Source organism: Leopardus geoffroyi, chromosome B3 (assembly GCF_018350155.1).
Source record: "Leopardus geoffroyi isolate Oge1 chromosome B3, O.geoffroyi_Oge1_pat1.0, whole genome shotgun sequence".
Taxonomy (NCBI): domain Eukaryota; kingdom Metazoa; phylum Chordata; class Mammalia; order Carnivora; family Felidae; genus Leopardus; species Leopardus geoffroyi.
In genome coordinates, this window is record NC_059337.1 from 134850291 (window position 1) to 134863907 (window position 13617).

The following is a 13617-nucleotide window of genomic DNA, read 5'->3' on the forward strand; positions in this document are numbered from 1 at the left end:
CATTGGTTGTTTAGTAGTATATTGTTTAGCATCCACATGTTTGTGTTCTTTCCAGGTTTTTCTTTCTTGTAGTTGCTTTCCAATTTAAAACCATTGTGGTCAGAAAAGGTGCTTGATATGATTTCAGTATGATTAACTTTATTGAAACTTGTTTTGTGGCTTAACATGTGATCTATCTTGGAGAATGTTCCATGTACACTGAAAACAATATATATTGTGTTTGGATAGAATTATGCATCTGTTCAGTCTATTTGATCTAATGTGTCATTCAGACACTGTCTCCTTATTGTTTTTCTGTCTAGATGATGTATCCATTGATGTAAATGAGTGTGAAAATTCCCCTGCTATTGTTGTGTTACTGTCAGTTTCTCCCTTTATGTCTGCTAATATCTGTCTTAAATATTTTGGTTCCTTTTTGGGTGTATAGATATTTACAATTATTATATTTTCCTGATGGATTGATCCTTTATTGTTATTTAATGATCTGTCTCTAGTTACAGCTTTTGTTTTAAAGTTATTTTTGTCTTGGGGTACCTGGGTGGCTCAATCATTTAAGTGTCTGACTCTTGATTTCAGCTCAGGTTGTGATCTCATGGTTCATGGGATTGAGCCCCACGTTGGACTGCACACTGACAGCATGGAGCCTGTTTGGGAATCTCTCTCTCTGTCTCTCTCCCCTTCCCACACATGCATGCACACATTCTCTCTCTCTCAAAATAAATAAACTTTTTGAAAAAAGAAAATAAAGAAAAATAAAGTTTATTTTGTCAGATGTATTGCTTCCCGCCCCCGTTTTTATCTGCAGAGAGTGTCTTTTTCCATGCTTTCACTTTTAGTCTGTATTTGTCGTTAGGTCTTAAATGTGTCTCTTGGAGGCAGCATATAAATGGGTCTTGTTTTATTCATTTATTCATTTATCCTATGTCTTTTCATTGGAGCATTTAGGCCATTTGCATTTAAAGTAATTATTGATAGGTATGTATTGTCATTTTATTGTTTTCTGGTTGTTTCTGTAGTGCTTCTCTGTTTCTTCTTTTGCTCTCTTTGTGATTGATGACTTTCTTTAGTGTTGTGGATGGATTCCTTTCTCTGTTTTTTACATGCATCTATTACATGTTTTTGGTTTGTGGTCACCATGAGGTTTGTATATAACATCCTACATATATAGCAGTCTGTGTTAAGTTGATAGTCACTTAAGTTCCAATGCATTCTAAAGGAACTTCAATTTTGCCTCCCCTTCCCCATGTTTTATGTATATGTTGTCACATTTTTATATCTTTTTATTTTGTGAGTCCCCTTAAGATGGATTTACTACCTTTATATATTTACTTTTTCATGAAATTTTTTCCTTTCATAATTTTCCTTTAATTATGGCCTTTTTTCCCTTAAATAAATCTGTTTTGTTTTTTTTTTTCTTAAAGTAAGCTCCATGCCCAATGTGAGGCTCAAACTCACGATGCTGAGATCAAGGCACGTGTTCTACTGACTGAGCCAGCCAGGTGCCCCTTTTTTAACATTTTTTATAAGGCTGGTTTAGTGGTGATGAACTTCTTTAACTTTTGTTTGCTGGGGGAACTCTTTATTTCTCCTTCAATTTTGTATGATATCTTTGCCGAGTAAAGTATTCTTGGTTGTAGGGTTTTTCCTTTCAGCATTTTCAATATATCCTACCACTGCATTCTGGCCCGCAGCATCTCTGCTGAAAAGTCAACTGATTTCCTTATTGGGTTTCCCTTATTTGTAAATAGTTGTTTTTTTCTTGTTGCCTTTAAGATTCTCTATCTTTAATCTTTCACATTGAAAACAAATTTTTTTTTTTTTCCAACGTTTATTTATTTTGGGGACAGAGAGAGACAGAGCATGAACGGGGGAGGGGCAGAGAGAGAGGGAGACACAGAATCGGAAACAGGCTCCAGGCTCTGAGCCGTCAGCCCAGAGCCTGACACGGGGCTCGAACTCACAGACCGCGAGATCGTGACCTGGCTGAAGTCGGACGCTTAACCGACTGCGCCACCCAGGCGCCCCGAAAACAAATTTTTTTAATGTTTATTTATTTTTGAGAGACAGAGTGAGCAGGGGAGGGGCAGAAAGAGAGGGGGACACAGAATCCAAAGCAGGCTCCAGGCTCTGAACTGTCAGCACAGAGCCCAATGTGGGGCTCGAACCCATGAACCATGAGATAATGGCCTGAGCCAAAGTCAGACACTTAAACCGACTGAGTGACCCAGGTGCCCCAAATCTTTCACATTTTAATTATTATGTGCCTTGGTGTAGACCTCCTGGTTTCATCTTATTTGGGGTCGTCTATGTCATGGACCTGGATGTCTCTCTTCTTTCTCAGGTTAGGGATGTTTTCAGCTGTTACTTCTTCAAGTAAGTTTTCTGTTCTTTTCTCCTTTTTCTGGGACTCTTTGTAGTGCGAATGTTCACATACTTGCTGTTGTCCCAGAGTTCCCTTAACCTGCTCTCATTTTTTTAGGAATTCTTTTTTCTTACTACTGTTCAAGTTAGGTGCTCTCCATTATCTTGTCTTCCAGATTGTTGATCCATTCTTCCATATCTTGTCATCTGCTGTTGATTGCTCTAGGGTATTTTTCATTTCACTTACTGTGTTCTTTAACTCTTTCTCCTTTTTACATTTTCTGCCTTTTTGTTAAAATTCTCACTGAGTTCATCCACACTTTTCTCCAGTCTTGTCAGCATCTTTAAGACCATTACTTTCAACTCTTTATCAGGTAGATTGCTTAATTCGGTTTCATTTATTTGTTTTTCTCCTATTTTGACTTGTTCTTTTATTTGGAACATATCCCTCTGTCTCCTCATTTTGTTTGTGTTTGTGTCCATGAATTAAGCAGAACAGCTAATTCTCCTAAACTTGAAGTAATGGCTTTGCCTAGGGACATTACCTGTGTACACTGTGTGTGCCTGGTGGCTGTGGCTGGCTGGCTGGAGCTGCTGGGGGGGGGGGGGGGGCGGGTCCCAGTGCTCTGAGCTGAGGCAGCCCTGCTGGCTAGCTGGAGCTGAGGAGGCTGTGAGCCCCAGGTTTCGGGCACTCTGTGCAGCGGGTGCCTTGGCAGGAAAGCTGGAGCTGAACCGCGTGTGGGCTGGGAGGTCCTAGGATGCTCCATGCAGCAGGTACCTTGGTGAGTAGTCTGGAGCTGAAGCAGGTAGGAGCCTGGGGTTTCCCAAGGTGCTTTATGCCTGTGTTGCCTTGGCAAGATGGCTGGAGCAGTAGAGGACACTGCACAGAGGTGTCCTCATGTGCATTGTGCTGGAGCCTCCTTGATGGAAAGGCTGGGCTGGTATAGGCTGGGGGCCTGGAGCTTTGCTCAGGTGGCAAGCCAACTGGGGCGCCCAGATCCTGCTCCTGTCTATACCTTCATGGTGGAGGGGCAGTGTAAACAGTGGCACTCATGAGCCTCTCTGACCTGGAAACAGTTCCAGCAGGCTCCCCCACCTAATAGGAAGGTTAGTTCCTTTGTATTTCAGTTGCCCTTTTAAACCACAACTTTTATTTCTGTGCCCCAGAACAGATAAATCTACTTCCAGTCCCACAGTACTGTCCTTTCCCACTGCAGTTCAGAGCATTGGTGGGGGGTGGTTCTTATTGTTACCCTGTCTCTCCTGTTTTCCATGTGGTCCTTCTGTCTTCTATTGTGCAGAAGCCATTCAGTCAGCCCTCAGTTCTAGTTCAGGAGAAATTGCTCTATACGTAGATACAGATTTGGTAAATTCATGGAGGATGTGAGCTCAGAATCTTCCTATGTTGCCATCTTGGACCAGCTATCATCTCCTTATTCCTCTCTTCCCCCAGCCCTAAGCAACCGCTAATCTACCTTCTATCTGTCTAGATTTGCCTATTCAGGACATTTCATATAAGTGGGACCATATAGTATAGTTTTTTGTTCTGAGCTTCTTTCACTTAGCATAATATTTTCAAAGTTCCTTCATGTGGTAACTTGTATTAGTACTTTATTCCTTACTCTGGTTGAATATTTTATTGTATGGACATACCACTTTTTATTTATCCATTCATCAGTTAATGGGCATTGGGTTATTTCTACCTCTTAGCTCTGAAGAGTAACGTTCTTATAAACATTCACGTACAAGTTTTTGTATGGACCTATGTTTTCATTTCTCTAAGGTGTGTGCCCAGGAATGGAATTGCTAGGTGATGTGGTAACTTTGTCTTTATTTAATTTTAGGAGCTACTAGACCGTCTTCCAAAGTGCACTATTTTATATTCCCACCGGTTATGTATGAGGGGTATGATTTCTCTACATCCTTGCCAACACTTATTATCTGACATTTTGGATTTCAGCCATCCTAGTGGGTGTGAAGTATCATCTCATTGTGGTTTTGATTTGCATTTCCCTGATGGCTGGGCTAATGATGTTGAGCATCTTTTCATGTGCTTATCAACCATTTGTGTATATCTTTTGGATAAATGTTAGATCCTTTGCTGTTTTTTAATTATTTGTCTCTTTGCTTTTGAGTTGCAAGTGTTCTTTATATATTTCAGGTACAAGTCTTTTATAAGGTGTATGATTTGAAAATATTTTTCCCATTCTGTGAGTTGTCTTTTCACTCTCTTGGCATTGTCTTTTGAAGTACAAGACCTTAAAATTTTGATCAAGACCAGTTTATATAGTTTTCTCTTGTTGCTCATGTTTTTGGCTCATGGCCAAATCCAAGATCAAAATGCTGAACCCCCTATGTTTTCTTGTAAGAATTCCATAGTTTTAGCTCTTACACTTAGGGCTTTGATCCATTATGAGTTGATTTTTTTTAATGTTTATTTATTTTTGAAGGGGAGAGAAAGAGAGAGAGAGTGTGTGTGTGTGTGCGCGCGTGTGCGCACGTGTGCAGGGGAAGGGCAGAGAGAGGGAGCCACAGAATCTGAAGTGGGCTGTAGGCTCAGAGCTGTCAGTACAGATCCTGATGTGGGGCTCGAACTCACAGACCATGAGATCGAGACCTGAGCCGAAATTGGCCATTTAACCAACTGAGCTACCCTGGCGCCCCTATGAGTTGGTTTTTGTATGAGGTAAGGATGCAGTTTCATTCTTGATATGTGGCTCTCTCTTGTTTCAGTATCATTTGTAGAAAATACTCTTCCCTGTTAAATGATGTGATCTTGGCTTGGCATCTGTATCACTCGGAGTTCTCCAGGGAAACAGAACCAATAAGATGTGTGTATCTATATTTGTATGTGTATTTATATTTGATATGTGCATACACACACATACATACGTGTGTGTGTATATGTCAGTGTATCGAGAGAGGGAGAGGATGGGGGGAGGGATTTATTTTAAGGAAATGTTTCATGCAATTGTGGGAGCTGACAGGTTCATATCTGCAGGTTTAGGGCAGCAGCCTAGAGACCCAGGGAGGAGATGATGTTGGAGCTCTTGTCTGAAGACAGTCCAGAGACAGAATTGCCTCTTCCTCCAGTGACCTCAGTATTTTCTTTGTGTCTTCAACTGATTGGATGAAGCCCACCTACACTCTGGAGGGAAATCTGCTTTACTCACAGTCCACCCATTTAAATGTTAATCTCATCTAAAAAATGCCTTCACAGCAATATTCAGATGTTCCGTGAAGTCTCTGGGTACTGCGGCCTAGCTAAGTAAGCACATAAAATGAACTATCGCAATGAACTGATTAAATCTACCACTTAATCAGCTTGGTGCCCAAACACATCTTCTTAAACCACACTCTGTCTCTGAAAAAAGACAATAACAAGGTTATGTTTCCACCTAACATGGTAACACTTGTCCTGTGCACAACTAAAATTGGGCCGAACTTTTCCCTAGAAGAGAATACAAAGTCCTGTGTGATATGACCTGTTGTACTTGAAGTCCTATAACTGAAATACTCTGATGTCATTAACAACACTTCAATATATGAAGTCAGGACATCTTACCTTAGGGTAAGATGATAAAGGGTAAGAGAGACAAAAAAATATATTTGAGATACACACATTCATAACAAAATAAAGAAGATATACTCATGACAGTTACAACCCTCACTTTTGTAACTGATCACTTGGTCATAGCTGTTATTTATAACTTCCTTCTTCCACTAGCCACTCCACATTCCCTTTGCTCTCAGTAAACACCTGACGTGGTCATGGCTCTTGACCTTCATTAGTTGGGTGGCGTGACTCAAACCTTCATTCCTGAAGGGTCTGGGCCACTGGGAGTCCTGCATAAGTTGAACTGTAGTTTTCCGTTGACTTTAATCACAGGACATGGTGATACTAAGAGATGCCCTAAGAGATCTCCTATATTCCAGATATATACTCTTCCTTACATCCATTGTGGAGAAGCAGCCCCATTTCCTCCCCCTTGGTGACTAGATCAGTCAGTCCAGCCAGCACAGAACTCCGTTTTTGTCTGTTGATTCAAGGGTACAAAGAGTTCAAAGTGGCTGGGTGGCAGCCTTAACTTCCAGTTTAATGAAATCATCTTGGTAAAAGCGATTCTCCTTTTGGAACTAAGGCCTCTAAGCCAGCAGAGCATCAGGTTGTAGGGACAGGAAGCAGAAATTTTGCCCGTGGAGCGCAAGGGGTCATAGTGAGTGGTGCCACCCCCATTTTCAGTCTTGAGTACTGGATCTGTGGGTCCTGGCAATAGGAGAAACAGTACCATATATTGGATGCTGATTCAGAGCATATAGAGCTTTCTAATAAACTTGCACCAACCTACAAGGTATTGCCACCTAGCTGATGCTGTATCTATGTGTTCAGAAGTCCATTCCAGCATCTTTTGTGAAGCCAGCTGCTTCACGGTGGTGAAGAATGTGGGAAGACCACTCACTGCATTCCACAAGCACAAGTCCATGCCTGCATTTCGGTGGCTGTGAACTGAGTTCCTTGATGAGAAGCAATGATGCAGAGCACCGTGATGGTGTATAAGGCTTTCTGTAAGTCCACAGATGATTTTTGGAGAAGCATGTATGCAGGGGAGACAAACCTGTGTCCAGAGTATGTGTGTATTCTAGCAAGGAAAAAGAATCCTGCCTTTCCGTGATGGAAGCATCCAGTGTAGTTAACCTACTAGCAGGTAGCTGGCTGATTACTCTAGGGGAGTGGTCCCACGTGGAAGATTCAGTGTTGGTGCATGTATTTTTCAAGTTAATGTTTTCATTTCTTTTAGATAAATTCTCTGACATAGAATTGTTAGATCATACGATAGTTCTATTTGTAATTTGGGGAAACTCTGCACTTTTTTGGCAGGGGCAGTTTTATATTGACATCGCCAGTGTACGAGGGTTCCCTTTTCTCATACCCTCACCAACACTAGTTATCTCTTTTTGATAGTAGCTGCTCTAACAGGCGTGTGGTAAGATCTCATTCTGGTTTTTGATTTGCATTTCTCAGCGATTAGTGATGTTGAGCACTTTTTCAAGTGCCTGTGGCAGTCAGTATGTCTTTTTTGGAAAACTGTCTATTCAGATCCTCTGCCTACTTTTTAGTTGGATTGTATGAGCCTTTGGTGTTGAGTTGTAGGAGTTCTTTGTATATTTTGCATATTAATCCTTTAATTAGATGTTATTTGCAAATATTTCCCCCCATTTGGTGTAGATTGCCTTTACATTTTGTTGATGGTTTCCTTTGCTGTGCAGAAGCATTTTTGTGTGCCAAAGTCCCACTTGTTCATTTTTGCTTTTGTTGTCTTTCCTTTTTCTGTCAGACCCCCCAAAATCATCAGAACTCCTCTCAAGGAACGAGCTTCCTGTTTTCTTCTAGGAGTTTTATGGCTTCAGGTATTATGTTCAAGTCTTTAATCTATTTTGAGTTAATTTTTGTGTATAGTGTAAGTTAATGGTCCCATTTTATTCGTTCACACGTGACTGTCCAGTTTTCCCAGCACCATTTATCAAACAGACTATCCTTTTTCCATTATATATTCATGGCTTCTGTTGTAAATTAATTGAGCATATATGTGTGGATTTATTTATGGGCTCTTGTTTCTTGAGAAAGGCCTAGTTGCAATGTATTTTCCTCTCAGGACTGCCTTTGCTGCATCCCAAAGCGTTTGGATTGTTGTATTTTCATTTTCATTTGTTTTCATATATTTTTTAATTTCTTCTCTAATTGCCTGGTTGACCCATTCATTCTTTAGTAGGGTGTTCTTTAACCTCCATGCTTTTGGAGGTTTTCCAGACTTTTTCCTGTGGTTCATGTCAAGCACATGAACCACATGTCATGCTTCATGTCAAGCTTCATCGCATTGTGGTCCGAAAGTATGCATGGTATGATCTCAATTCTTGTATACTTATGAAGGGCTGTTTTGTGACCCAGTATGTGATCTATCTTGGAGAATGTTCTTTGTGCACTCTAGAAGAAAGTATATTCTGTTGCTTTGGGATGCAGAGTTCTAAATATATCTGTCAAGTCCATCTGATCCAATGTGTCATTCAGGGCCCTTGTTTCTTTGTTGATCCTGTGTCTAGATGATCTATCCATTGTTGTAAGTGGAGTATTAAAGTCCCCTGCAATTACCACATTCTTATCAGTAAGGTTGCTTACGTTTGTGATTGTTGTATATATTCAGGGGCTCTCGTATTCGGCGCATAGACATTTATAATTGTTAGCTCTTCCTGATGGATAGACCCTGTAATTATTATATAATCCCCTTCTTCATCTCTTGTTACAGCCTTTAATTTAAAGTCTAGTTTGTCTGATATAAGTATGGCTACTCCAGCTTTCTTTTGATTTCCAGTAGCATGATAGATCTCCATCCCCTCACTTTCAATCTGAAGGTGTCCTTAGGTCTAAAATGAGTCTCTTGTAGACAGCAAACAGATGGGTCTTGTTTTTTTATCCATTCTGATACCCTGTATCTTTTGGTTGGAGCATTTAGTCCATTTACATTCAGTGTTATTATTGAAAGATATGGGTTTAGACTCATTGTGATGTCTGTAGGTTTCATGCTTGTAGTGATGTCTCTGGTACTTTGTGGTCCTTGCAACATTTTACTCACAGAATCCCCTTAGGATCTCTTGTAGGGATGGTTTAGTGGTGATGAATTCCTTCAGTTTTTGTTTGGGAAGACCTTTATCTCTCCTTCTATTCTGAATGACAGACTTGCTGGATAAAGGATTCTCGGCTGCATATTTTTTCTGTACATCACATTGAAGATTTCCTGACGTTCCTTTCTGGCCTGCCAAGTTTCAGTTGATAAGTCTGTCACTAGTCTTATGGGTCTCCCTTTATATGTTAGAGCATGTTTATCCCTAGCTGATTTCAGAATTTTCTCTTTATGCTTGTATTTTGCCAGTTTCACTATGATATGTTGTGCAGAAGATCAATTCAAGTTATGTCTGAAGGGAGTTCTCTGTGCCTCTTGGATTTCAATGCCTGTTTCCTTCCCCAGATCAGGGAAGTTCTAAGCTATGATTTGTTCAAATACACCTTCAACCCCTTTCTCTCTCTCTTCCTCTTCTGGAATTCCTATTATACGGATATTGTTCCATTTGATTGCATCACTTAGTTCTCTAATTCTCCCCTCATACTCCTGGATTTTTTATCTTTTTCTCAGCTTCCTCTTTTTCTGTAATTTTATCTTCTAATTCACCTATTTCCTCTGCCTCTTCAATCCATGCTATGGCCGCCTCCATTTTATTTTGCACCTCATTTGTAGCATTTTTTAGCTCCTCATGACTATTTCTTAGTCCCTTGATCTCTGTAGCAATAGATTCTCTGCTATCCTTTATGCTTTTTTCAAGCCCAGCGATTAATTTTATGACTATTCTAAATTCTTGGGGTGCCTGGGTGGCTCAGTCAGTTAAGCATCCAACTTCGGCTCAGGTCATGATCTCACGGTTCATGGGTTCGAGCCCTGTGTCAGGCTCTGTGCTGACAGCTCGGAGCCTGGACACTGCTTCAGATTCTGTCTCTCCCTCTCTCTCTGCCCCTCTCTGGCTCACACTCTGTCTCTCTCAAAAAAAAAAAAAAAAAAAAAACATTAAAAAAAATTTTTTTAATAAAAAATAAAATAATAAATAAATAAATTCTTGTTCCTTTATATTGCTTAAATTGTTTTTGAACACTTCGTTAGCTGTCCCTACCTCCTGGAGTTTCTTTTGAGGAGAGTTCTTCTGTTTCGTCATTTTGGGTAGTCCCTGAGGTGGGGCCAAACTGCAGGGCACTTCCCCTGTGCTGTCTGGAGTAACTTGTGTTGGTGCGCGGGGCCGCAGTCAGACCCGATGTCTGTCACCAGCCCACCGCTGGGGCCACAGTCAGACTGGTGTCTACCTTATCTTCCCCTCTCCCAGGGGCAGGACTCACTGTGGAGTGGTGTGGCCCCTGTCTGGGCTACTTGCACACTGCCAGGCTTGTGGTGCTGCTTTGATGGGATCTGGCATATTAGCCGGGTGGATCCCCAAGGTGCACAGGGGCGGGAGGAGCAGGCTTAGCTCGCTTTGCCGTAGGTGGTCCCCTGTGGGAGGGGCCCTGCAGCACCGGGAGGGAGGCAGGCCAGCCTTTGGAGGGATGGATCCACAGAAGCACAGCATTGGGTGTTTGCACGGTGCAAGCAAGTTCGGTGTCGGGAACTGGTTCCCTTTGGGATTTCGGCTGGGGGATGGGAGAGGGAGATGGCGTTTGCCAGAGCCTTTGTTCCCTGCTATTTATGGGCTCTCTATTCTATTCCAGGTATCTATGTTTCTGTTGTGATGCTAATATCATACTGTTTTGATTACTATAGCTTTGTAATACAATGTGAAACAGAAGTGTGATGCCTTCCACTTTGTTCTTCTTTCTCAGGATTGCTGTGGGTACTCGAGGTCTTTTGTAGTTCCATACAAATTTTAGGATTGATTGTTCTATTTCTGTGAAAAACGCCATTGGAATTTTGATAGGGATTACAGTGAATCTGTGGGTTGCATTGTGTAGTGTGGACATTTTAACAATATTTTTTCCAATTTATGAGCACAGAATACTCTCTTTTTCCATGTGTGTCTTCAATTTCTTCCATCAGTGTCTTATAGTTTTCAGCGTACAGGTTGTTCACCTTCTTAGTTAAATTTATTTCTAGGTGTTTTCTTTTTGACGCAGTCCTGAATGGAATGGTTTTCTTAATTTCTCTTTTTTTTTTCATTTTGATTGACATAGAATATTGACTGTATGTGTACAACATAGTGATTCAACGTTAATGTATATTAAAAGTGATCACCATGATAAATCTTGCTGCCATCTGTCACCATAAAAAGTTGTACATATTGTTAACTGTTTCCTGTGCTGTACATTGTATCTCTGTGTCTTAGTTACTTTATAATTGGAATTTTGTACCTTTTAATGCCTTTTTAATCTTGCCCATCATCTACCCTATTCCTGTCTGGAAACCACCAGATTGTCCTTTGTATCAGTTGGTCTGTTTTTGTTTGTTCATTTGTTTTGCTTTTTTGGTTCCACATAGAAGTAAAATCATATCTTTGTGTGTGTGTGTGACTTGCCTTTCTGTGTCTGACTTATTTCATTTAGCACAATACCTTCTAGGTCAACCCTTGTTATTGCAAATGGCAAGATTTCATACTTTCTATGGCTGAGTAATATTCCAGTGTGTGTGTGTGTGTGTGTGTGTGTGTGTACACACCATATCTTTTTCATCCATCTATTGATGGAAGGACGCTTTAGGTTGTTTCCATATTTTGGCTTTGTAAATACTGCAGTGAACATAGGGGTGTGTGTATCTTTCTGAATTAGTGTTTTTGTTTTCTTTGGATAATACCTGGTTCATATGCTAGTTCTGTGTTTAATTTTTTGCGGAACCTCCATACTGTTTTTCATTGTGAATGTACCATTTTGTATCCCCACCAATAGTATATGTGTTCCCTTTTCTCCACATCCTTACCAACACTTACTATTTCTTATCTTTTTGATACTAGCCATTTTCTGACAGGTGTGAGTTGATAACTCAAAGAGATTTTTATTTGCATTTCTATGATGATTTTCATGGAGATTGCATTGAATCCGTAGATTATTTGGGTATTGTGGACATTTTAACAGTATTCTTCCAGTCCATGAGCATGGTATATCTTTGTATTTATTTGTGTCTTTTTCAATTTCTTTCATTAATGTCTTATAGTTTTCAGACTACAAGTCTTTCTCCTTGGTTAAATTTATTCCTATGTTGTTTTGTGGAGTTTTTAAATTTTTTTTTAATGTTTGTTTTCAAGAGAGAGCACGTGTGTGCGCACAAGTGGGGGAGGGACAGAGAGTGAGGGAGACACAGAATCCAAAGCACGCTCCAGGCTCCCATCTGTCAGCACAGAGCCCAACACAGGGCTCGAACTCATGAGCCATGAGATCATGACCTGAACTGAAGTCAGACACTTAACCGACAGAGCCACCCAGATGCCCCTTTGTGGGGTTTTTTTGTTTTTTTTTTTTGTTGTTTTTGATACAGTTGTGAATGTTATTGCTTTCTTAATTTCTCTTTCTGGTAGTTTTACTAGTGTCTAGAAATGAACAGATTTTTGTATGTTGTATCCTTCAACTTCACTGAATTCGTTTATTCTGGTGCTTTTTAATGGAGTCTTTAGGATTTTCCATATATAGCATCGTGTCATCTGCAATTAGTGACTGTTTTACTTCTTTTCCATTTTGGATGCCTTTTATTTCTTGTCTGATTGCTGTGGCTCAGACTTCAAATACTTTGTTGAATAAAAGTAGCAAGAGTGAGCATCCTTGTCTTATATCTGATTTTAGAAGAAAATCTTTAAGCTTTTTACCATTGAGTATGATGTTAACCATTGGGTATAATTTATTTTATATGGCCTTTATTCTGAGATGTGTTCCCTATATACTCACTTTTCTGATAATTTTTTTAATCATGAATGGATATTGAATATGGTCAGATGCTTTCTATACATCTGTTGAGCTGATCATATGGTTTTTACCTTTTTGTTAATGTATTGCATGGTTGTTTAATAGCATGTTTAGCATCACATGTTTGTGTTTTTCCAGTTTGTCCTTATGGTTGGTTTCTAGTTTCATCCCACTGTTGTCAGAAATGATGCTTAGTATGATTTCAGTCTTCTCACATTTATTGAGAGTTGTTTTGTGGCCTGCCATGTGTTCAATCCTAGAGAATGTTCCATGTGCACTTGAAAAGGTATGTGGCCTGCTGTTTTTTGGATGGCATGTTCTGTAAATATCTGGTAAGTCTATTTGGTCTAATGTGTCACTCAAAACCATCGTTTACTTATTGATTTTTCTGTTGGATGATCTATCCATTGGTGTAAATGGGGTGTTAAAGTCCCCTATTTTTATTGCATTACAGTGAGTTTCCCTTATTATGTCTGTTAATATTTGCTTTATATATTTAGGTGTTCCTATGTTGGGTTCATAAACCTTAAATTTCTGTATTATTGTTGGATTGATCACTTTATCATTATGTCATGACCTTATTGTCTCTTGGTATCATCTTTATTTTAAAGTCTATTTTTTCTGATGTAAGGATTGCTAACCTAGGTTTAGCATTTGCATGGAATATCTTTTCCCATCCTTGACTTTCAGTCTGTATTGGACTTTATGTTTGAAGCATCTCTTGCAGGCAGTATTCAGATGGGTCCCGTTTTTGTGTGTGTTTTGATGTGCACCTGCCT